The sequence below is a fragment of the Dipodomys spectabilis genome, unplaced genomic scaffold (assembly GCF_019054845.1).
Source record: "Dipodomys spectabilis isolate Male_0828 unplaced genomic scaffold, ASM1905484v1 ptg000141l, whole genome shotgun sequence".
Taxonomy (NCBI): domain Eukaryota; kingdom Metazoa; phylum Chordata; class Mammalia; order Rodentia; family Heteromyidae; genus Dipodomys; species Dipodomys spectabilis.
Genome location: NW_024870818.1, coordinates 10,827,772 through 10,854,301, shown reverse-complemented (window position 1 = coordinate 10,854,301; position 26,530 = coordinate 10,827,772). Strand labels below are relative to the sequence as shown.

General features: G+C 43.3%; 1 protein-coding gene across 1 annotated transcript in view; it reads left to right on the top strand.

Moving 5' to 3' along the window:
• The first annotated feature begins 13,971 nt into the window (after positions 1-13,971).
• Sptbn1 (spectrin beta, non-erythrocytic 1) overlaps positions 13,972-26,530 on the top strand; it is a 186,514-nt gene continuing 173,955 nt past the window's right edge. The window contains exon 1 of the mRNA XM_042691168.1: positions 13,972-14,159. The gene's annotated coding sequence lies outside the window, so the exon portion shown is untranslated. The remainder of the gene's footprint in view (positions 14,160-26,530) is intronic.

Below are 26,530 nucleotides of genomic sequence, written 5' to 3'. Positions count from 1 at the left end.
TTTTTCTTCTTCCTCCCTCTTGGGTTGGTCCTGAATTATGTTATAGAACGCCTAAGGTTTTTGAAAGATCTAGAAAGGTGTTGAGTGATACAAACACAAGAGATGGAGTTATTTTTCTGAACTCACAGAGTCAAGGTTACAGTTTAGAAGGCCTATCACGTTTCCTTAAACTTACCTTGTTGAACATCCAATTCCGATCCATCTCCATAACCTAAGAAGCTACCAGAATTATACAAAGTTTAAATCTTGGATTCCTAAGAGGAGAAATTTGTTCACTAGACTGGTATTTTTTATAGGCTGAGGATTCCAATTGCCTATACTTAAGAAATATTCCTATGTATTTGTACATGTCCAAAGGGGGAAATATTTATATTAGTAGTTAAGTACTGAACTTATAGGTGTTTTCTTCTTTCTTTCTCTCTTCCTTCCTTTCTCTCTTCCTTCCTTTCTCTCTTCCTTTCTTCCTTCCTTCCTTCCTTCCTTTCTTTCTTTCTTTCTTTCCCTCCTCTTCCTCCTCCTCCTTCTTCTTTGCTTCCTCCTTTTCTTTCTTCTTCTTCTGTCTTCTCCCTCTCCTCCTTCTCCCTCTCCTACCCCTTCTCATTTCCTTCCTCTTTATCTTCTTGGCGGTTGTAGGGTTTGAACTCAGGACTTGCTTGCTATGCAGACCCTCTACCATTAGAGTCATGCCTCAGTTCCTAGATTCACATTTTGTTTACAAATAGCATATTTATCCATCTTTTATACTACTCTATTTCTCAATCTGTTGCTTAGGAGTCCTATTCTTATAAATTGCTCATTTTGAACAAGAAAATCCCTTTTATTTGTATTTTCCCCTAGGGTTCCTATTTCTATAGACTTAGGGCAAGAATGACTACACAATATCCTACATATTCAGTCACAGTGCAGCTAGGCTTGGGTTTCAATCACATCTTTGAACAAATTTAGTTTTAGTAGTGACAGCAGTGTCAGCAAAGTGCTACAAAATTTTACTAGAGGAAACACTAACAGGCAGTCCTTTCTTTTATCTGAAGAGATTGCCATCAAACATCTCCAAAACTCTTCAATACTTCTTCTCTGAGTGGTTCTAGAAGACCTGCGGTTATGGCTAAGGCTCCAACCATACTTGAGCTCTCTAAATTAAATAAGAACAGGTGTTATATCATTCTCAGCCTTACCATGATGTCATTTGATGGTACAGAAAAGCCACCAGCAGCAGTACTTATAGAAATTTTAATAATCCTCTTAAACACCCTCAAATTTTGAAGGTGCTCTAGGAGTTGAAAAGGAAGCTCCACCCCATTTTTTTTATAACATCTCCTACAAAAAATCCCCTTTAATTCGTAGCCTGAGTATCATCTTCACACTTGACATTTGTAGAATCCTTTCTTAGTGACAAAGATTTTACTTGGTTCAGCCTACACCATATGTGTAAGTTTATATTTCAGGTCTTCCAGAGGAATTAGGGTGAAGGTATGTTTGTGGATAAAAATCTTTCATATTGACATGATGACAAATTGGATTGTATGTTAGACCAGAGCTGAGGAGTATCATCTAGGCAGATGTGTCCTACATATGATTTCTGGCTCAATATCCCAACCCGTTTACTTGAGATATGAAAGACATAGAAAAGAAACTCGGGGTATTTTCTCCTTTAGATATCAAATCAGATTTTGTTTTGCACTTTGATTTTTTTTTTAAAAAAGGTATACATGGACAGAAAGATCAAAACAAAACATACCACTTTAGTGAGATGTGCAAGTGTGGGTAGAGTTCTCTTCAGTGCATCCCTCAGAAAGTAAGATGTAAGTGCCCTTCTGTATTTTGGCCTTACATACCTATGAAGAATGAGAACACACCAGGTAGCCAGAGAATACTTCTCCTTCCTTTCTCCAGCATGGTCTATTGAGGCTTCCCTAAACTGATAGCTTTCCCAACACCTAGGCTACTGAATGCAGCTTGAACAAGGGGCATGGGAGAGGTGGGACAAGAAGGAAATAGAAGTTAAAATTAGTTTTGGAAATGGAAAATGTGACATTTAACTCTTGGCTGATTTATGCACCATGGTAGCATATGAAAGTCTCTGGGCAAATGTGCAGTTACATGAAGGTCTGATTGTGCTTATCTTAGTCTTTTCCATGATTAGTGGATCCAGAGCCAGGGTACCCCCAGGCTGTGCATTAGGTATCCAGTGAGCTGCCTATGGGGTTTAGCACACTCTCTGCTACTGGACAGCTTTGAGGGCAAGTTATCCTTTCAATGCCTTACTGCCACCTGTATAATGTAGAAAATAGCATCTCTCACGTGGGTCATTGTTGTTTGTTGTTTTTAATGCTGGGGTTTGAACCCAGGGTCTCTTACCTAGAGTGCTTAGGCAAGCACTCTACCACTGAGCTTCATCCTAGCACCACACATGACTGTTTTAATTTAATTTTTAATTATATCAAGGGGTTTCATTATGATGCTTAATACATGTATCTAATGTATTTGATAAAATCCATCCCATCTATATTACTCTTCTTGAACTCTTTCACTTTTAAACTTTTCACACACAAATAGATCTATTGTTAATATGTATATATCTGTGTGTATATACACATATTCTATAATATTCACCCTCCCATCACCTCTGTCTTCCTCCTGGTTCACCCCATCAAAGTATAAGACATAGTGGATACTTAATAATGTTCCTCATCCCCTTCTTTTTTTTTCCTTTCTGGTACTGGGGCTTGAATTCAGGGTCTAGGCATTGTCCCCTATCTTTGTTTCTCAAGGTGGTACTCTATCACTTGAGCCACACCTCCAATTCTTGATTTTTGGTGGCTAATTAGAGATAAAAATCTCATGGACTTTACTGCCTGGGCTGGCTTTGAACAAGGATCCTCAGATCTCAGATCCCCAGCCTCCTAAGTAGATAGGATTGCAAACAATAGCCAACAGCATCCAGCTTCCCCTTTGAATCTTTACAATCCATAGTAGTATAAACCTTTGCCTGTCTCGACATGCATTCCAAGATCCTCTAACCCACCCCAGTCTATCTCCCGCCCCATTTCCCAAGAACACAGAATTGGTTAGACTCTTAGAATATAATCAGCATTCTACCTTCTCTGTGTACAGTGTCCCCACCTTAAAAGGGGAAGAAAATGGCGCCTTCATCACAGGGTTGTAAAAATCAGTGGTTACAAAACACACAGAAACATGCTACATGGTCTCAATTTAGCTCTTAATAGTCTTTTCTTCTAATCATCTATTAGGTGCTAGTCACCAGGTATTCTTGCGACCCAAAGATACCTGATGTTTCCCTAAGTTCACACCTTGGGTTTCTTCTCTGCTCTTGGAATACCCTGCTGCACCTTTTCTATCTAGCAAAATCTTACATATCCTTCAAAGCCCATCTTGAAGGCAACTTTCTTGAAGTCTTTGTAGGTTTCCCCTAATTAGGTATCCCCTTTCTTGAAGGAATTTTCTCAAGACCTGTGGCTTGGTGGCTTAACCCATGTTCTACTTTGTATCCAATAGGTTTTATACTTTTGTTGTTGTTTGTTTGTTTTATTTTTTTGTCGGTCATGGGGCTTGAACTCTAGGCTTGGGCGCTGTCCCTCAGCTCTTTAGCTCAAGGCTAGTGCTACACCACTTTGTGCTACAGCACCACTTCCAGGTTTATACTTTGAAGGTACTGGCAGCATACTCAGCAGTGTGATCTATTGGGGACACAGCCTGGGAACTGACATAGGATCTCTGCCCTTGGACATGTCACTCCACAGAAGTTTGCTTTTCTCTGAAAACAGTGTGGTATGTCCCTACCTGTAGCCACCTCCATCTCTATGTTGTGTAAGTCTAGCATACACTCCCTGAGCAGCCACATACATGCCTGTAGGACTGCAGGTAATGAGAAGGAAAAAAGTTGGACCCCAGAAGTCTTTGCTTAGAAAACCTTCATTGCATTGTAAAAGCAAAAGACTAAAACAGTGAGTAAATGTGCAGCACATAATGGAATGCCGTGCTGCTTTAATGAAACAATACAGCACTTACCATGCGCTAATGAGGCAAACTCTAGGATGCGACTGGAGGCATAGCTCAAGTGGTAGAGCGCCTGTCTAGCTCTAGCAAGTGCACAGTCTTGAGTTAAAACCCAATTATATATACATACATATGTATATATAGTGTAGTACACGTCATATATATATATATGATGTGTTAAGTGAGAAGAACAAGGGGCAGCATTGTTTGTAGCATGCTACTTATTATATAATAAATAGAAGTAATCAGAATATACATGCCCAAAGAATCACTGAACAGGCACACTGGAAGAACAGTCCATAGATTTCAAGTTCAGACTGATGTTACCTGTAGGGAAAGAGGTTGGGGTAATAAGGTGAATAGGATGAGGAGTGAGATAAATGAGAATATAAATATGTATTCCTTTGTGGTGTCTGGGCTTGAATTCAGGGCCTTGTTTTTGTTTAGCTTGCTAGCTCACGACTGGCACCCTACCACTTGAGCCACACTTCCAGCTCAGGTTTTTGCTTGTTAATTGGAGATGAAATTTTGAACACTTTCCTGCCCAGATTAGTTTCAACCACCATTCTCCAGGTCTCAGTCTTCTGAGTTATTAGGATTGCAGGAGTGAGTCACTGGCTTAATCATGTAAATATATTGCCTATTCAGAGAAAACTCTAAAACTAGAAGAGAAACCTGTGATTGTAGCAATGAGTATTTTAACAAAACAGGTTTACCTTGTTGGTTTCCAGTTTTTAATGAGACTAGAGAACTGAACAGTAGTTACTAACTTCTTGCTACAGCTTTGTACTGGGCACCAATGCTTGCGGGAAAAGAGTCATTAGTAAAGCAAACCTTTAAGCCAGGAGCCGATGGCTCATACCTTCAGTCCTAGCTACTCAGGAGGCTGAGATCTAAGGATCACGGTTCAAAGCCAGACCGGGGAAGGACACCTTGAGCTAAGAGCTGAGGGACAGCGCCCAGGCCCAGAGTTCAAGCCCCACGACCGACCAAAAAAAAGAAAAAGGAAGGAAGAAAGAAGGAAACAAAGAAAGAAAGAGAGAGAAAGAAAGGAAGGAACGAACGAACGAACGAATGAAGGAAGGAAGGATGGAAGGAAGGAACGAAGGAAGAGAGGAAAGAAAGAAAGAAAGGCTAACTTTTGGGCACCTTTGGCTCATGCCTGTAATCCTAGCTACTCAGGAGGCTGCAATTTGAGGACGGACATTCAAAGCCAGTATAGACAAAAAAAATCTTAGCGATTTCTTATCTCCAATTAACCAGAAAAATGTCAGAATTGAATGTGTGGCTAAAGTGGTAGACTGCCAGCATTAAGGGGAAAAGCTAAGCCCACAATACCAGTGCAAAAATAAAGAAGGCAAAACTGACAGTTGAAGTATTCCTGGGATCTGCTTCTCACACTAGCCACATTGACTCTCCAGTTCATACCACCTGATTCCAATGGCCACTACCTGTTTGAGGTGTAAATGGTGACTCCGTGAGAGGCAGAAGTATCAGCACCCCTGTTCTTTCTGCAGGATTGGGGAGAACTCAATCAGTTAGGAGGCAAGGCACAGCTAGTAAACTCTCAAATCGCTTTGAGAAAACTAAAACAGCAAAAGAAGAATATCTGGATAGGCTGTAAGTCCTGTCTTATCGATAGTTGGTTTTGGTGCATTCTACATGATTCACTACGACACAATTCAGAGAATGCTTTCTTAGCCTTCCCCTATGTTAGCTATACCTCAGATGAAAGCATACATTTTCCCACCCAACGTATCTACTCCAGAGTCCATAGCAATTTGGAATCCACTGTATGATTTTCTTAGCCTGCTTGGGTCCAGAGTCCTCTTGGAGCGAATTCTGGAAGTATAAATGACTTGCAGCTGAGCCCTGGCCTGGGCTACATTAAAGCCCAGCACTCCTGCTTGGCGACTCCTGGGAAGGCTTCAGAAGAGCTCTTCAAAGCAGGCCTCATAAAAACAAACACCCCCACCGCCACCCCCACCTCCTGTCCCCTTCAGAAAACAAACAACAATACTGCTCTGTTCACCAAACACAAGGGAAATTTTCTGTTGAAAGCTTTTTTTTTCTTTTCCTTATTCCATATTGGCAACACTTATTAAGGAACGGATGACTTTCAAGTTTGGTTATTTGAAACACAAGCACGTAGGAAGCCAGGTGCTCAAAACTTCTCAAACTGCAGCCTTCACACACACACAAAATAGTTTTATAATTTGATTAAAATTGTCAGGTTTTTAAAGTGTCTTTGACCACACATTTTAAGTAATTATGTTTACATTAAAGCTAGTAAGTGGCTGGGTACAGTGGCTCATGCCTGTAATCCTAGTTACTTTGGAGGCTGAAATTGGGAGGATCATAATTCCAGGTCAGTTTGGGCATATACATGAGATTTTTTTGTCAACCAATATCTGAGAATGGTAGTATACATCTGTCATCCCAGCTACAATGGAAGCTTTAAAGTAGGTGGATTAAAGTCCAGATATTCACCCTGTCTCAAAAATAACCAGTGCAGCTGGGCACTGATGGCTCATGCGTATGGTCCTAATTATACAGAGGCTGGGATCTGAGAATCAAGTCTGGGCAAACTAATTTTTGAGATTCTTCAATCAATCAGCAAAATCTAGAACTGTAGATATAGCTCAAGTAGTAGAGTAGTGCTAGTTGTGAGTTTAAAAAAACACACACAGCCGGGTGCTAGTGGCTCACACCTGTAATCCTAGCTACTCAGGAGGCTGAGATCTGAGGATCGCGGTTCAAAGCCAGCCCGGGCAGGAGAGACCATGAGACTCCTATCTCCAATAAACCACCAGAAAACCGGAAGTGGCGCTGTAGCTCAAGTGGTAGAGCGCTCACCTTGAGCTGAAGAGCTGAGGGACAGCGCCCAGGCCCAGAGTTCAAGCCCCACGACCGACAAAAAAAAAACACACACACAAAAAACATAAAACAAAAAATGAGTGGACAAAGTTCTAGCCATAGTATGGTTAAAATTTAAATTTTAAAACATAGATAAATAAGTAAATAAATAAATCCAGTGCAAAAAAGAACTGGAAGCATGTCTCAGCAGTCGAGCATGGCTGCCTAATAAGCTCATGTCCACAGTCCTGCTGGACACTGTGCTGAGTGCTTATTATCCCAGCTGTGGGTGGCCTTTGGTTAGGAGGGTCTCTGTCTGAGGTTGACTGGGCAAAAACAAGAGACTCAACCTGAGAATTAAATGAGGCCAGGGGAATGGCTCAAATGGTAAAGCACATGCCTATTATGTATGAGGCTCTGAATTCAAACTTCACTACTGCAAAAGAAAAAAAAATCCTAGTAAGTAAAAGATCTGGGAGTCTCTCTCCTTTTCCAAACTTTCCAAAACAGTTTTTGCATATATGAGGGCACACACCTGTAAATCCAAACCTTGGGAGCCTAAGGCAGGAGAATCTTAAATTCAAGGCCAGCTTGGGCTGCATAGTGACATGCTGTCTCAAAAAGAACAAGAAGATAGAATGTGGGAAGCAGTGTTGTTGTCAGATGGACCAGCTTGAATTGTATTTTTCTCACTGTAAGACCTCAAGCAAATGTGTCTCAGTTTCCCAAATGCCCAAATATATGTAGTGAAAATAATAATATTTAAACTACAGTAAAAATGATTATAACTTATCTCTCACGTAGGAAAAAGGCTTATCAATAGAAAAATGTTTTCTCATTTCGTAATTCTTTAAGGGCTATTTCAATCTTGAAGAAAAGTTGAACTTGATGAGTATGGTGACACATGCCTATAATCCCAGCACTTGGAGGCTAAGACAAAAGAATTTGGAGTTTAATGTTATCCTGACCTCCATGGTTGTCTAAAAACGACAACAACAATAACAACAGTAACTCTTGCTTGTTCTAACTCATGTGGAAAAGGAACTCAAGAGAACAAAAACTAAACTTGGCACCAGTGGCCCAACCTGTAATCTTAGCTACTCAGGAGGCTCAGTTCTAGAAGATTTATGAGCTCAAAGCCAGCCTGGGGCAGACAACATCTGCAAGACTTCATCTCCAATTAGCCAACAAAAAGTCAGGCTAGAGTTGTGGCTTAAGTGGAAGAGCACCAATGGAATAAGGGAGGAAGAGGAGGAGGAGGGGAGGAGGAGGGGGAGGAAGAGAAGAGGAGGAGGGGGAAGAGTGGGAGGGGGAGGGGGAGGGGATGAGAAGAAATTAGCCTGCAAGCAAGGCAAGAATTTCAGTGTCTCTGTGACAAATAAGCTGATGGTGGGCTTGTGGGTTTTGGGTTCTAAGAGTGAGGTCAAACATTTGTACTGTGGCCATGTATCTAAACCCACATCTGAATGCATGGAATGGGAATGGAGGGGGTTACGCCAATACCAGAAGTACGATGAAGGGAAGAAGTGGTTAGAATCTAAGAATCAATCTTGACAGAGGTGTTTGCCCTCAAACAAGCTGCCTTTTAGACTCTCCACCCTTTGTGGGAAATGACTTCTTTCTTTCTCACCCAGCAGCCTATGAATTTCTGCAACTTCAATGAATTCAAGGCACGAATCTTGCCCACTTCTGGAATTCTGTCCATTGGCCAGCAAGTGCATCCAGCTGGGGGAAGGATGGGTGGGAGGGGATGTGTTGAGGCAGTGGCACTGTGACATCGCCAGTCTTCTTTGGACTTCTGAAAGAATGACAACAGTCATTAAAATATTAGTCACAGAAAAGCATCATGACTCGCCACCTCCAGCTACTGAACCCTTTGTGTTGGGACACATCGCAAGCCTGGGCCCTGAAAACAATCTCAATTTGGAGCTCTTGCTTTGTGGCACACTCCAAATTCTACTTGCTTTTCTTCACTCCCCTGAAACCTAAATAGTTGAGGATTCCAGTTACTGAGAACCTCATGGACAATGTCTAGAACAGCATTGTTCAAGAGAGACAGAATGCAAACCATATATATAGGGAAAAGTTTTTTCCAATAGCCATATTTTAAAAAGTAAAAACAGTGAAACTCATTTTAAAAGATTTTATTGCCAGCTATAGTATATATGCCTAAAATCCCAGCACTTGGGAGGCTGTGACAGGAAGATCATGAACTAGCCTGGACTACACAGTGAGTACCTGTGTTGAAAAATAAATAAATAAATGTGTGTATATTTTTTCACTCATTATATGCAAGATAGTCTCATTATAATACATAAATATTTTAAAAGGAGGTATTTTGCAATTTTTACAATATGTCTCTGAAACCTGATGTGTATATAGATTTCATAAAAAAATTTTAAGCTAAACAAACCAATATTCAAGTTCTAAGCAGAAAAGTTTGCTAGTAACTGAACCAATAATTCCTTTTTAAAATTAAGTTTAGCTTATTTGTGCTGGGGATTGAACCTGGAACTTCTTACATGCTAGGCAAAGATGCTGCCAGTGAGCTAGATTCTCTAGCCCTAAATTTAAATTTTAATTGATTAAAATTTAGTAAAGTTAAAAATTCACTTCCTGGGCTGGGAAGGTGGCTCAGTGGTAGAGTACTTGCCTTGCATGCTCGAGGCCCTGGGTTTGATTCCTCAGCACTACATAAGAAAAAAGCCGGAAGTGGTGCTGTGGCTCAAGTGGTAGAGTGCTAGCCTTGAGCTGAAGAGCTGAGGGACAGCGCCCAGGCCCAGAGCTCAGGCCCCACGACCGGACCCCCCCCCAAAAAAAATTCACTTCCTGTCATTGTAGTCGCTTAGCAAGTAGGGTGAAGCCAGAAACTTCTCTATAAACTTATAAATATGAATATATAATACATAATATATTATACTATATAATACATTGTTGCATTTATATATGTTCATATTATACATAATAAATATACTAATAAATATGTACTACTGGTGCCTTGCTAGAATAAAAAACTAAGGTTGTGTGTGACCCTTTTTTTTTTTTTTATGGGTCCAGTTGTGGGGCCTGAACTCTGGGCCTGGGCGCTGTCCCTCAGCTCTTCAGCTCAAGGCTAGCGCTCTACCACTTGAGCCACAGCGCCACTTCCGGCTTTTTTCTTTTTGCTTACGTGGTGCTGAGGAATCGAACCCAGGGCCTCATGCAAGCAAAGCAAGCGCTCTACCACTGAGCCACCTTCCCAGCCCGTGTGTGACCCTTTTTGAAGAAAAATTGAAAAGCAAGTGGTGGTGGAATGGGGGGGAGGTGAATCATCTACCAAATGAAGATTTATTGAAGTACTGTTATCTCTGATATATATTTATTGAATAAATCAAAGAATGAATTGCTCTACAAGCAGCAAATGTGTTATTAGTGCTTAAAAATTCATTTCATGATAATGATAGCTTAAGCATGTGTCTTTAGATTTCTCACTACAAAATGATTACTTGTAAATCCTTAAATTGAAACATTTTGATTTTGAGGAAACTTCTCAGACTAGTTCAGAGCTAAAGGGAAGACAAATTTAGGAGTAAACAAAAATCCTGGATATGGTAGTAATTAGCTGTACTACCAGAACTAGGGAGACCAAGGTAGCAGTATCCTGAGTTTGAGGCCAGACTGGGCTACAAAGCAAGTTCAAGAGTTGGGCATCAATGGAGCCGCTCCTGTAATCCTAGCTGCTCAGAAGGCTGAGTTTAAAGGTAGGTTCAATCTTCAAGTAACCAGCCAAAAACATCTAGATTAGAGGCCTGGCTTAAGAGGTAGGGCACTAGCTGTGAGTGAAAAAGCTGAGCAAGAACACAAGGCCCTGAGTTCAAGCCCTGGTACTTACACAAAAAGAAGAAGAAGAAAAAGAAGACCTTGTCTCAAACAACACAGAAACAAAAAAGTGAGTAAATAGAAACTAAGAGAATGCATTCAAGTTTTTAAAATCTGTTTTGGTTTTAACGTATGGAGCTATTATTATAATAATTGGGTTGATTGAACAAGGAAAAAATTTAAGGTATTATTCTTTCTTTTCTAAATAAAACAGTCCTAGCAGACCATCCTATTGTTTACCAGGATCTGGTTTCAGGTGTAGACTCGTGACTTATTTCAAATGATCAGGGAGAGTGAACACATCTTTCCTGAGTGGAAGATGCCCCACAGAGCTAACCAGAGTTGGCTTTACAGAGTAATAAATTATCCTTTGTTGATTTGGGGACCTGTGTGCTACTTAGCTTCAGGGATTGTGCATCATAGCCATAGTTTATAATTTCATATGTGTGTGTGTGTGTGTGTTAGCGATATTGCCCCCTATATTTCCAATAGAAATTACAATGACAATTTATGTCTGGAAAATTTTTGTAACAAAGAACCACTTTTATGGATGACAAAACCATATAATCAGTGCTTTAAAAGGCGTCAGTTGCCAGGAGCCCGTGGCTCACGCCTGTAATCCTAGCTACTCAGGAGGCTGAGATCTGAGGATCAGTTCAAAGCCAGCCCAAGCAGGAAAGTCGTGAGACTCTTATCTCCAGTAAACCACCAGAAAACCGGAAGTGGCGCTGTGGCTCAAGTGATAGAGCACTGGCCTTGAGCTGAAGAGCTGAGGGACAGTGTTCAAGCCCCATGACCAACAAAAAAAAAGAGAGAGAGAAAGAAAAAGCTTTCTTATGTAACTATAACCCCCCTGTTCGTCACCTTTACAATGAAGATTTAAAAAATAAAGGGAGGTATGATATGTTCCATACATGATATTGATGAATTGCAGATTCCTTGAAATCAACCTCAATTTCAATGTGAAGATAAACTTCAACACAGCTGCTTCTGAGATATTTAAGAACACTTCTGAGTCCCTGCCACCATGCACTGAAACTTTAAAACTTTTTTCAAAAATTTTGCCTTTCACTGAGATGTCTCCTCTAATAAACTTTCCAGGTTTAGGCCTGGACTCTAGGTCTTATTTCTTCCACCAAAGGAGAAGAATTTTATATAGTGAAGTGTGTGTGTGTGTGTGTGTGTGTGTGTGTGTGTGTGTGAACTCTTAATCCTTTAACATTTTTGGAATAATTACTGATGCTTTACTAGAGTTGTGTGTGGCCCTCATTAAAGAAAAGTTGAAAAATTTAAGTGGGAGTGGAAGAGGGAGGTGAGTCATTTAGCAAATGAGGATTTATTTAAGCGCTGTTATCTGCAGTAAAGGAAGCAGTTAGGAGTCACCATTTCAGAATAGCATTGGAAGAATTTAAATGTGAGACATTTCCCAGTATTGAGGTTGTTTTCCTTGGTAATCTATTAACGTTGTGGGTGGGGAGGTGCTGGGGGCCACTGCAAAAAATAAACAAGGGAAAGGGAACAACTTTCGTTCCTAGTGGATTTCCTGCATTACCTAATGGGAACAGCAAGTTACCACGCTGGTTCTGTTCACTTCAACAAATAAATGTATTTTGAGAAGCCCTTAAGTGCCTGCTATACAGTGAACAAATAGACAAGAGAACAAATAAACCAAAGAACCCTTCGCTTGGAAATTTACCTTCTGGTTTGGTTCATCAACCTGAGAAAAAAATGTTCAATTACTTAGCTTCCTCAATTTCATTGATAGGTATCAAAACTAAACCTTGGACAAGTATTTCAACGGATGGTGAAGGCTTAAGAAGAATCATTTTTTAATCTGCGATGACAACTTCATTTAATTTCTAGATATTTATTTGGAAAATTCAAAAATATAAATCTATCAGACCAGGTTCCATTCTGAAGCTTGATTTGCATGATTTAACTGTCCGTACTTCTTATCCCGGAGATCAGATCTTTAGAAGTCCTGGGATTTTTTTTTTTTCCAACCAAGATGGGCCCCTGTGCCCGCTGCCAACGCACCCTGCTCGGATGGGCACTTCACAGAACTGGGAGAAAGTCAGTTTCTCCAGAGCCAGCCTTCTGAAGAGCGTTCTATTCCTAGTAGTAGCGATGATTCACCATCTTTTCTCCCAGATGATGTGGGGTTCAGAATCTCCCTATGGCCTAAGGGGAGCGGGGCGAGGGGTTGTCGGGTGGGCCAGCCCCTAGGGAGGTGGCACTGGCACTTGACAAAACTTGAGCAAACACCAGTACGGGTCCACGGGGGTTAGGGACAAGGGCAAACTCAAGTCCTCCCGTTAACCGGGCAGGGGGTGCGGCTGCGCCGCCGCCCGGACCCCACTCCCGTGTCGGTGGGGAGAGCACCTGGCCCCAGGTAAAGGCGGAGCCCGTGCCTGGAGTCGGTCAACCACTTGCCGGGTCTGTTCCCGGCTCCCTTGCAGGAAAAGGGTGAGCAGGGCTGTCACGATGGAAAAAGCCATCGTTCCTCTGGGAGGAAAACGCCCGAGCTTTCCCCGGGGCGGCCTCGGCCCTCCTTCCACACCGGGCTGGGTGAGACTTCCAGGCATCACCACCCAGACGGCAATCCGCAGCCGAGGACGCTCCCCGCCCACCCTCCGCCCGCTCTCCACCGCGCTCCGGGCGCAGACACCGCGGGCGCACCGAGCCTGCGCAAGTCACCGAGAAAATTAGGCTGCCCTTTTCCAGGGCGATAATCGAATTAGCTCAAATTAAACGTGAAATTGGCCCTTGCTGGCGGTGGGGACAAAACCCCCATTGTTCCACCACCACCCCCTTTTTTTTCTTTTTGCTGGGGCGGCGGCCGCTGCGGAGCCCTCCCCGCCCAGGCCTGGGAGTCCGGGCCCCGGGTAGGGCCGGAGCTCGGAGAGCGGGGACGCGCCCAGGGATCGGCTGTCCCGGCTAAGCAGGCGCGCGGTGGGCGGCTGCGGGGCTGCGCGCGGCGGCGGAGGGCGGGCGAAGAGGAGGAGGGGGAGGAATCGCGCCGGGAGGAGCGGAGGCGGGGAGGACGGTGCGGGAGAGCGGGGGGTGCGCGCGCCCGCAGCCCCAGCCCGCGCCGCGCCCGCGCGCTCCCGCCCTCTCCCCGCCCCTCGCCCCCTCCCGGCCCGCTTTCTCCTCCCCTGCTCCGCGCTCCCCCGCCCCCCGCGCCCGCCCAGCCCCCGGAATCAGTGCAGCTGTTGCCGTGCAGGCTGCGGATTCCTCCAGTCCCTCCCTCGGCCGCCTCTCCTCTCGGAGCGAGCGCGCAGCACCGCGCGGCAGCGCCCACCGGTCCCGTCCTGTGAGCCCCGGCCCCAGCCGCGGACAGCCCCGCGGAGTCGCGTCCCGGCCCACCCGCCCGGCCGCCGAGGAGCGGGAGGAGGACGGGACCCCGGGCCCCCACCCCGTCCCTGGAGGTAGGCAGGCGGCGGGGCTGGGGTGGAGGTGTGGGGGGGCCCGAGGCTGGAAGATGCCAACTCACCGGGGCTGCCTCCCGGGCGGGCTCCGCGGCGGCGGGGGAGGGGCGCGAGCCCGAGGCCGGGGGACGCGGCCGCCCTGCGCCCGGGGGAGCGGCGTGGGGGCGGGGAGGCTGCAGAGCCCGGGCGGGGCGGCGCGGTGCGGGGAGCCCGGGGCGCCAGGGCTAATTTATTACGATCGGGGTGACGCGGGGCGAGGGGCAGCGGGCTCCGCAGTGAGGCTGCTTGCTGCAGACCCGCGCGCGCTCCCTGCTTCCTCCCGGGCCCCATCTGCCCTACGAGCGGGCGCTGCGGCGGCCCCCGACGCGGGGGTGGTGCGGGGTGGGCGGCCGAGCGGGGGGAGGGTCTTTCCAGGTCCCCCTTCCCGGGCCCGGCGGGTGGGGAGCGGGCGTGGCGTTGACAGGGCCGAGCTCTGCGCCTAACGGTACCGGGGATGCGGCCAGGCGTGGTCCGGGCTGCGCCGCGCTGCAGCTGAGCCCGAGGCGGTGGCCGCGGGCTCCCCTCCCGCTTCCAGCTCGGTTCTCGCGCTCGCCCCCCCACCCCCCCTGCCGGTCCCCGCCCTCACTGCTGTCCCCACTCTCCACGGGCTGGGCGTGAGCCGCCCCGGGGCGCCCACTGCCGCCGCGCCCGCCCGCCCGCCCGCCCGCCCGCCGCCCCTGGGCTCCTGCGGACACCCAGCCTTCAACAGGTTCGTGCCCGCGCGGGGACCCCCGGGGCCCGCCGAGGGGAGGTGGGCGCGGAGGCCCTGTCCCCGCACCCCGGACACCACGCCCGCGGCCCGGGGTGGGGGCTTCCCTTTGTTTTTGTGACTGGGAAGGTGCCAGGTGCGGCCCCGGGACGGGGAGGGGGCGGAGATCGGTACCCACACCCTTGGGCCAGTATTATTATTTTACATCCCAAAGCCCAACCCGCCCGCGGGGAGCGGCTGCTGGGGGAGGAAGGGTGCGCCACCGGAGGAGAAAAATGGATTCCCTGGTTTATTTGGGCGGGGATGTGCGTTTTTGGCAAGATGGATGGCTCGCGGTGCCCTGGTCGTGATGCAGCACAATGCCGCAGCCTGCTCTGGTCCTCGCTGGCGGGGCTTGGCACGGACACTCGGCGCCTGCGGGCCCCCGCGCGGCCCCACCCAGGCCCGGGGCTGCCCTTGGCCCGCGCCTGGAGCGGCTTCTCCCCTGCCGCGCTGCTACGGCTGGATGTGGCCTCTGGCAGGATCGGGTCACCTGGGTGTGCGGGAGAGGGAAGAGTCCTCTCTTTTCGGGGCGACCTCTCCATCCAGCCCCAGCTGTGCGCTTGTGCGAGGCGCAGGGGCGTGCGTCCTTCAGCACCAATGCAGGCCGAAGCCGCGGGCCTGCAGATGCGGGTGCGAGTCGCTCGCCCACCAGGGAACCCGAACCCGAGGGAGGGGCTGCAGAGGGACACGGTGGGGTGTGGGGCTAGTGGTGCAGTCAACACGAGTGTGGAAGCTTTTCTGTGCATCGACCATTAAGCAGCAACCACAGCCCAGATGTGCATTGATTTCATTTGTGAAAAGTTGGTGTTTATTAATTATTAGACTTTCACAGCCGTGTCATTACAGTACCATGTCTGTCTTTGGCCTATACTACGAAAATGATTCAATCCTATAAGAAACCTTTGTTTTTTTTAAATGAGACCAATGGATTTTAGTTCTGTTGTTCCTGAGATTTATAAAAATGTTAACCGTCATTTGATTGTCTTAAAGGCATTTTGCATTGTTCATGGGTAGTAAGACTTTTAACCTGTTTTTGCTCTGTTTTTCACTCGCTTTTTCTGCAAGTCAAGTACGTCGACATATTTTGGTTCTTTTACTAGGGATTGTTAGGCAAATGAGTGCTTTGGTTGCTGGTAAATTGCCGTTCAGACTTCTTTTTATCCAGATAGTCAGGTCTCCAGTCATGACTGAGGGAGTATGAGACTTGCAAGCTGCATTTATGTTTGTTTATATGGACCTTCTGTAGACCCTTTTTTTTTTTCAGCTATGACTAAGTAGGGGATAGACAAAGGCAGACCCCAAGGCCTCTGTGGCTGATATCTGGTCAGTTCCCAGTGTTATCTAAGTTTCCATTAGCACACAGGAAATGTCCCTTTACAATGCCATTTCTGTATTTCACTCAGTGTGGGATGGCAGATGGGTTATATTTCAAATGTAACTCCAGGCTCTTGTAAAAAGTGTAGGTGAAAAGGGAAAATTCAGTATGCTAGCTGGAAGAGAAGGTCAGTGATCAGAGCCAAGGGCGTGCCTGCTTTTATTTGTTTTAAATCTCTGATGAATCCCCGCTAGTGCAGAGTAGAGCTGCCTGTAAAATGTGTGTGTGTGTGTGTGTGTGTGTGTGTGAGAGAGAGAGAGAGAGAGAGAGAGAGAAGCGGGGAGGGAGAGGGAGGGAGAGAAAGATCTTGAGTTTCTCTAATAAATGGTGGTTAAAATAGGGAAGCTTTTGGATTTGGATTTCACTGTTGTGCTGGGTGTATAAAGTTACGTTGTTAAAGATTTTTGGGAGCGTTGTCTGCATGGATTATCTAATCTTTTTGGATAGAAATATCCTATGTTGATGTCAGAAGGGTTTTAGCTGTTCTGGCTTACAGACCAGGTGCAGAACTCTGTTGGGCTAAGCTTATTGTAATTCCGTCCATCCCTTGAAAGACCAAAATCTTCATTGGAGACCATGAGTATTGGTGTCACCTTCCATTGTGCAGGCTTTTTGTGAGGAGGATCCTTGAGTGAGACTAGTAACAACCTCATGGTGTAGTTGCAAGTGAGAAGACATCCCTGAGCAGGGTCTGTCATTGATGATTTCGCAGAAGGGTTGTTTTGTCTTGATATGAGAGTATGACTTGCCTTATGGAAGTATTGTTTTGACATGGAAGGATTTTACTACTCCTAGTAAACAAACTTAGACATGTTTGAGTATAAATCGTTGGATGTGTGTTTTTTTTAACTGAAATAATTATAAGGTTTTCATTTGAAGAGTTTGTTTGGTTTTGAGTCTTAGTTTTGCTGTGCTGCTCGGGCTGGTTTCAAACTTAAAGGAGTTTGTCATCCTACCTTAGCCTCATGACTACAGCTCCCACACCATGCCTGGCTAAGATGTAATCAGGCATTATTTAATGTTCTGTGGATGTCCTTATGGTAGTTCTGCTTTCTCTTTACTAGATTATTGGGAATGCAAGCCATCCTTCCATAAAGAAAGAGTTAATTAATGGTCTTGCTATGAAAGCTACTTCTATAGATTTGTGAAATTTCTCTTGAAAGTTTGGTCTTCACATTTTCTGGAAGTGCTTTGTGTTTGTAAAGACCTGGTTTAGGGACTCTGATTTCCCTGGAAGTTGTACTGTAGTCAAATTTATGTAGTGTAGAATTCTCATCATCTTGTTATCTTCATGAGTAAAACTAAGTTACTTCAGTTAGATTCCTCCATATTTCTATTTTTAAGAATCTCTGGAGAAGGTATTTTGATACTGCCCCTTGCTGTCTTTGTGAGGTTCATGAACCACGAACATTAGAATCCTTTGAGAATTTGTTACTCTTAAGCCCTACTTTAGACCTTCCTGTCACCCTCTACATTTTAATATGATCCCTAAATGATGTACGTGAAAGAAATTCTGCCTACTCTCTCAGCTAAGGCCCGCTAATATCAAATGCTTCCTCCTCTTCATCCTCCTTTTTTTTTTTTTTTTTTTTTTTCTAGTGTGTGCTGGTCCTGGGGCTTGAACTCAGGATCTGGGCTCCGCCCCTGAGCTTCTTTACTCAAGGCTAGCACTTTACCACTTGAGCCACAGCTCAGTTTCTAAATGCTTCCTTCTTGTGTCTTTTTGTCTTCTCTTTTTGCTGAAGTAGTGACACTGATTTTTATTTCTATTTTCTCTTGAGTCACAGGATTATTTTTATACAAAGTTCAACTTTAATCTTGAGTCTGAAGAGTCCTATTCACTAGTTTATTTAGGTTGATCAGTGTTTAGGGTTCTTTTCTAAAATACCTATAAAGCTGAAAAACAGCTTGACCTGCTGAGGATAAGAAGGCATTGACTTTAAGGCCTCAGAGCTGGAGCCCAGGAAGCTGATTTTGACCTCAGAGTCCTCTGCTTTCTCTGGCATCTTATTCTGTCCTTCTGGTCCATTGTTTCTTTTTTCTAGTTCTCTTTTACTTTTTTTTTTTTTTCTTTTCCTTTCCCTTTCTTTTTGTGTACCTGTGCATATGCTGGGACTTGGGGCTTGACCACAGGGCTGGGCACTGTCCTCAAGCTTTTTTAAAAGCTCAAGGCTAGTACTCTACCACTTGAGCCTGAGCTCCAGTTTTGGCTTTTTTTGGGCGTTCAATTGGAGTCTCATGGACTTTCCTGCCTAGGCTGGTTTTGAACTCAGCCTCTTGAGTAGCTAGGATTACAGGCATGAGACACTGTCCCCTACCAGTTTATTGTTTTCTTCCAGCAGTGTTTTTGTTTTGTGAGTCCTGTGGCCTGAACTCTGGGCCTGGGCGCTGTCCTTCAGCTCTTCAGCTCAAGGCTAGCATTCTACCACTTGAGCCACAGCTCCACTTCTGGCTTTTTCTGCTTATGTGGTGCTGAGAAATCGAACCCAGGGCCTCATGCATACAAGCAAGCACTCTACCACTGAGCCACCTTCCCAGCCCTGTTTTTGTTTTTTTAATTAATTAGTAGATACAGATAACTATATGTTAAAGAACCATAAACCAGTAGGCATTTAGGCAGCCACCACTTAAATTCAAAGAAGAGCCTTATTCTATATTCCGAGCCTTTTTATCCAGTCTGAAGCAACTCCCATCATGGATTTTTTGGGTTTCCTCTCTCTGGTTTAGCTTGCTTTAAGAAATCCTGATTTTTGTGGGTTTTTTTTTTTCACTTTCTATTGGGAAAATACATCGTTTTCTTAGTTGCATTTTTAGGTTAACATTATAATCCCTATTCATCTATTTTATTGCTGTAGTACATTCATTTTCACTGCTGTGTGGTATCCTATTACAGCCTATTCATTCATTTATAAAGACATTTTGATTGATTGCTATAAAAGGGCAGCAATAAAATGGTTCTAATACTTTTTTCTAGGTTTACATAAGGGGATATTTTTTTTTTTACATATAGGGGATATTCCTCACAGATTCTCTGTGAGGAATGAAATTTGCTGGATCACAGGACACATGTAGCACTAACTGTACTCGATAATGCCAAACAGTGCCCCGGTTGTCTTCCCATTAGCATTGCATACATACATGTTTTATTTGTTCATGTACCAAATTTTAGAATCTTATGCAATTGAAATTTGTAAAATATTGCTTTCTGGTTTTTATTTGGGATTTTCCCAATAATGAGAGGCTAAGAATCTCTTTACCATTTGGATTTCTTTTGTGAAGTACCTATTCAGTGGTTAGCCTGTTCTCCTTTTTGATTTTCTTTTTTTTGTTGTTGGTCATGGGGCTTGAACTCTGGGCCTGAGCGCTGTGCTCTTCAGCTCAAAGTGAGAGTTCTACCACTTGAACCACAGCACCACTTCCGGTTTTCTAGTGGTTTATTGGAGATGAGAGTCTCATGGAGGAAGTAGCACTGTGGCTCAAGTGGTAGAGCCCTCACCTTGAGCTGCAGAGCTGAGGGACAGTGCTCAGGCCCAGAGTTCAAGCACCACAACTGACAAAAAAAAATAGTCTCATGGACTTTCCTGCCAGGGCTGGCTTTGAACCACAGTCTTCAGAGCTCAGCCCCCTGAGTAGCCAGGATTATAGGCGTGAGCCACCAGTGCCTGGCTTTGATTTTATTTCTTAGTTTCTAATTTTTAAGGTCTCATCAATGGAATTTATATATAAACACAGGCTGTAATGGCCACTTGTTGGGGCGAGGTAGGGGGGACCTTCTATGAACATTTCTTCTTATCCAGTAAGCATTTATGCTATTGATGTTCTCTATTTGTTGCTAGTCTTGAGATTAGTTGCAACATTATTTTTTTATCTGGAATCTAATTAATTGGAGGTAGGCCCAATGGCTATGTCTGTAATCATAGCTATTCAGGAGGCTGAGATCTGATGATCTTGGTTCAAAGCCAGCCTAGAGAAGAAAGTCCTTGAGACTCTTTTGTCTAATTAACCACTATAAAGACAGAAGTGGAGCTGTGTTTCAAATGGTAGAGCACCAGCCTTGAGCAAAAAAGCTAATAGATAGTGCCCAGGCACTGTCAAGCCCAACATAGGTGTACATGCATGCACGCACCCCCCCCACACACACACATTGGTACATTCACTTTCCAGAATTTAAAGTTGCAGTGTGGTGTGGTGTGGCTTGGAATTGGATAGGAATTAGGTCCTGTAGCCAAGGACTACAGAGTATATAGAATAGATTCTCTGTACTGTGTGTGAGTTGGCATTATTAAACTTCTGTTTTTATAAAGCCATTGTGGAGGCCAAAATATGGTTCATCACAGCATTGACTTCTGTTTACGACAAATATGAATCACTCTGTCTTTCTACTGAACTAGAGATAGATACTCAGTAATGTTCTTAACACAGCATCTTAGTCAATAAGTACTCACTGATCAAATCTGGCACTCGGTTTTTAAGATCATATATAATTTAAATTTTTTGAGTAGAAGATATTTTAATAACATGAGAATTTAGAATACAGTGAAACAGGAAGGAATTAGGAAACAGGGAAAGAGGTGATCATGGAGTCCAAAGGTAATCAAAGTAATAGTAATGTTTAAGGGAATGACAGGAAGGGGGAGTAGGTGGAAAGAACATTGTCTAGGTCCAATCCTGAGCCACCTATTTAATGGATGGGAGATGAACCCAGAAGACCAGGAACTAAGGTGATAAAGATTTCACATTCCAGTGATGGCAAAGAGCGTGGCTGGTATGATGACAGAAACAAACAAGTCAAGGGCATGAGTGGATACTTGGTTGGAAAGAGTTTTGCTTTACATGTTGAGTTGGAGGTTGCAGCTGAATCCTCAGTGGAAGTGGGAAAGATGTCATACTGCCAGAATGTGATGGTGGCCTTTGGATTGCAGGGATCTTGAGTCTCTCCAGTCCCACAGCTGGACACTTTGCTCAGTTACTCAGTCTCCTTGACAAACATTTTAGACCTCTCTGATGCCTCAGAATCCTCACTGATAAAGTGGTGGTATGACAGCGCCTACTACATAGAACTTTATTCAGGCTGAGATAATCCAGGACCCTTTACAATACACTTTAGTGATTATAAAATGTGGAATTTTTTTGTCTCAATTTTTTTTTGCTGTCTTTCAAGTACCTTCAGGAAGGATACATTCCAACAAAAAACACCATTCATTTAAATATTTCCAAGTTCAATTTATCTTAAACTTGTCCAAAGAAAAAGAAAGGCAAACCTAATTTAGTATATATTTACTTTTAAGTGATCAAGAAAACATTGCAACCTCATATGTGGGGAGAAGACACAGGAAGTTTATAAAAGAACAAATCAAAGAAGACAGTAATTATATTACATATTTTAAGAATAGTTTCTCAGCATTTTGGCAAGGCTAAGATTGAGAGGAACTACTTTTTTTTTTTTAATTTAATGCCAGTCCTGGGGCTTGAACTCGGGTCCTGGGCTCTTTCTTGAGTTATTTTTGCTCAGGTCTAGCACTCTACCACTAGAGCCATAGCTCTAGGGGATGGGGGGGGGGTGCTTAATTGGAGATAAGAATCTCACAGACTTACCTGCCAAGGCTGGCTTTGAACCAGGATCTTTAGATCTCAGCCTCTGAGTAGCTAGGATTACAGGTTTGAGCCAGCAGTGCCCAGCTGAGAGAAACTACTTTTAATGATAATCTTCCTTTTTTTCTTACACAATGTTATATGTGATAGATGTGGCGTATATGCCATACATGATTTTTGTTGTTCTTTCTCTGCTTTTGTGTGACAGGATCTCACTGTGTAGCCCAGGCTGCCTTGAACTTGAGTTGTTCCTTCTTCAGCCCCTTGAGTGCTGAGATTTTAAGCATGCACACACCTGCCTATCCTTTGTGTCTTTAAAACAATTTTGTGTGTGTGTATGTGTGTGTGTGTGTGTGTGTGTGTAAGAGAGAGAGAGAGAGAGACAGACAGACAGACAGACAGACAGACAGACAGACAGACAGACAGACCTACCATGAAGGGACACAATAAGCTACTTTAACACTTTTTAAATGGAGGATTTTTATAGATAGTATTTTGAAGGTGAATTCCACCAATGAATCAAGTTGTCTTTCATACTGAAAAGAATAGTACTTTTCTGTCCAGAACTGGTAATTTATATAAAAAGTCAACTTCAAACTTTACTTCCAGAAATTTTGTATTTTTTCTGCCACATACTTTAACCAAATGGTTGTTTAAAGAGAGTTTTAGGGGTTATGATATGAGATATAAAAGTAAGACTGTTGAGCTAGCATGTGTGACCCCAATATTTATTTATTTAAATTGGAATCAACTTTTATTTATAAATGTGTAAGTTTCAATGATTTTTATTTATAAATACATATAAAAAAGAAGAGATGTTATAATTTCAGGATTGCTTTAAAATTGACCCTTATTTATAGACATCTTGATTTCATTCTCAGTAAAGTCTCAACTATGGGAGTAAGTGCTGAATGGTTTTTAGAAGCATTGTATGTTTCTGCTCTAGAATCTTGAGTTCACTGCTAGCTCTAGTCTTTCATATACAAACTCAAAACCACTAGTTAGGTAGTAAAACATATGCTAGATACATATTTACTCTAGTAGGATTTTTACTCACGGGATCAACAGAATGACATGTAGAATGGTATAAAATAGAATTTATTCTTTTGAAGTATATGCATATTCAACATGTAATTTATGCAATTAAATATGTTTATGCATAGCTAATTCATGAGCTTGTTAACACTATTTCTGGGTGAGGGGAATATAGATTCCTACCTCTTCACCTTTTCTTTTTCCTGTTCTCCACAGCATGAGAAATACTTACTTGTGTTATTTATCAAAAATATCCTACACTTCAAGTCTAACACTGGTAGCTCAGAAAACCAGAGCACTAACCTTGAGCAGTGTTACTCAGGGACAGTGTCCAGGCCCTGAGTTCAAGCTCCATGACCGACAAAAACCAAACAAAAATATCCTACCCTTCAGAGCCAAACTCATGGATCAGAACTAATGAGAAAAAAAAAGATCTATCAGCTAAGAATACTGTCTGTTGTTTAAATCTTTTTTTTCTATCAGAAAAAAAGTAATATTAATGAGGAAGGGGTAATAATACTGAAGTTTCAAAGAGATTTTTTCCATTCCTTGCATTTTGTTAGGGATTTAGCACTTCCTTCTTTCCATGGAGTGTAGAAAAAGATACAGGAATTGGGCCACAGGGAGCCTGACCAAGGTGAATGCAAGAGGGGCTGTCTCTAATGGCCATCGCCTTTCTTTTAGTTTCTCCACCTCTTGGGTAGCTCTTTCAGAGAGAATTTTTTAGTGTGTGAACCTCAAGGTTAAATCTGAATGGTAAAAGGTTGCACATTTTTTTCTGGAATGTTCTTCATCAGCTGTACAGAATATTGGAGTGAGAAAGGGAATTTTTGGGGGGTTGGGGAGGAACCTTTCCCCTTTTTCTTCTTATTTATTTAAATGGGAAGGTAAATCTAGGCTGCTCCTTAAAATAATATGTACTTGCTTTGCATTTGGAGAGTTTTTATTGTGAATTATAGAAGTCTTAACATATATATATGTATATGTACATATATATACATATGTATATATACATATATGTATATATAAAAATGTATATATACACACATATGTATATGTGTATATATATATATATACATATATATATAAGGCCTTGCATTTTGACTGTGTCTGCTAATTTACACAGTATATATAGGTTTATTTTTCTGAATAGTTTATATAGAATACCTTCATAAAGACATGGGTTAACATAAAGTCATTATAACAAAAATAGGAAAAAATGTTGAAATCTTTTTTGTTATCTAAGTAATAGATGTTTATTATATCATGTAGAAAATAAAGGCAAACACAAAAAGGAAAATTGAAAACATTTGGTTTTCCAACCCCAGAAATATAGTCAACATTTTGGTATAACAAGCCTTTTTCTCTCTGTGCATATTTCCTATCCCGTCAATCTGTAATGAGGGCCAAAGGTGTAGCTTTGACTGTATAATCACATGATGCTTATCACTCTTCTAGTTTATACACGTACCATGGCAAAACATGAAAGTTGATTATAGGTCATAGCCAGAGCTATCCCATGAACACTGTCTGATACCTAGAGCTGTTTTAGGATTTTTAGTGTTTTAGTGATACTCAAGAAAAATAATGAAGAAACAGAGAATCCAACATTCATTTATTACAGACATTTCTCTTCTCTGAGTTTTTTTTTTTTTGCAGTGGAAAAATACTAGAAATCAAGTTCTCATTAGATAATGCATGCTTTCTGTTGTTTTGAAAGGAATTCCCATCAGAGTCGCATTCATTCCCTTGAGAGATGCTCCATATACTTTGGGACAACATCTGATTTTATTTTTTGCCTTCAGATTTTAGTGCCTTTGGAACAGCTTACCCCATAATGAGTTATAAGTGGAATTAACCACTTTTAATCTGTTTTTTTTTTTTTTTCTTTCTGTAATCAGTTTTACTGAGCTGGGTTTGGGTATAGCTGTTGAAAGCATAGATTGGATTTTAGCTTTTTAATGGTCTTTATATTAACTGAATGCTTTAAGATTCTTTCTTTGGACATAGGATCTGTTTAAAGGAGAAAAGGCAATATGCATGCTTGATTATGCAAGCCATTTCTCTTATCCAGGACCCACTAGCTGGCTCCTCTTCATTCCCTGGGGTTTTACTTGGCCCCATTTCTGAGACAGGCACTAAAATGGCTTCTACATATGCTGAAGAGGACAGAAAGAACCCTTTGCTTGGAAGAGGAAGTAAGCCCTTTCCAGCAGTTTCCATTAGGCACTTCGGGATGGGCCACCAAGACAAATGACAAATGATGTTCTTAGTTTGACCACTAAAGGGCAGTAAGGGCTCCTTTCCTACTTGAGAGGGAGTGGTCTGGACTGGGTGATAGATGTGGACAGCACAGGTGGACTTCCTTTCTCCAGACAAGGAATTCTTCAGAACCCCAATCCTATGGGGGAGCATTCTCTACATAGGAGGCAGAAATCCATCGAGGGACTCTCCTATAGTTGTGCTTCTCAACTCCCTTGCTGACCCTTCTTTCTAGTCTTGGTTTGGTATCTGGTTCCTTTCTGAGGAAGAACCCTCAAACTGACTCCAGTAGCAGCACATGTTGGGTCTTAACACTTGGGGTGGCAGTGCGCGCCGGGTCCTGATGACCCAGGTTGGAGGTGGTCAGGGGACTGGAATGTGGCCTCAGCTGGACTTCTGGCCTGATGAGAATACCTGTCACTATTTTGGGAAGTGAGTGGTTGCCAGAGGACTCAGTCAGATGGCCTCTCTGAGAGGGGCCTGGTCCTTCTCACAGTGGCTTGACAATTCTGGGCTGCCAGCTCCCCCAGATTCTCAACTTATCTCCTTGGTGGAGTGGGTGGAGAGGTAGGAGTGCCCTAATACTAGCACAAAGAGATTAGGGTGCCATTTGGAAAGGAGAGAAATAGGCACACACCTGTTTCATTCTTTGTGAAGGTATGTTTTTTTTGTTTTTGTTTTTTGTTTTTGTTGTTGGTTTGCTTGTTTTTAAATTGTCTGCTGCTAAAGGGATTCCTCTGTTTCCCTGATATTAAAAATGGTTTGTGGGCTGGGAAGGTGGCTCAATGGTAGAGCGCTTGCCTCGCATGCATGAGGCCCTGGGTTCGATTCCTCAGCACCATATAAACAGAAAAAGTCGGAAGTGGCGCTGTGGCTCAAGTGGTAGAGTGCTAGCCTTGAGCAAAAGAAGCTCAGGGACAGAGCACAAGCTCTGAGTTCAAGCCCCAGGACTGGCAAAAAAAAAAAAATACTACTACTAATAGAAATGGTTTGTTTCTGAAATTATGTTCCTGGCATGAAAAACACCAATTTCATCCTAGTGCTGAAAAACAAAACAAAACAAAACATTGGTCCTTGCAGGGTTGTAGTTTGGAGAATAGCTAGCTTCTTATTTTGTTTCAAAGGAAGACATTTTCCTTTTCTTTATTTATTGTAAAGGTGGTATACAGAGGGGTTACATTTGGAGTACATTTCTTTTTTAAAACAACCTCTTCCCTCATTTACTCCCAGTTTTTTCCCTTCTGTCCTCCCCCACAAGTTGTATGGTTCATTTTCAGCCTAGTGTCTAGGGAGTACTACTACCGAATTAGTTCACCC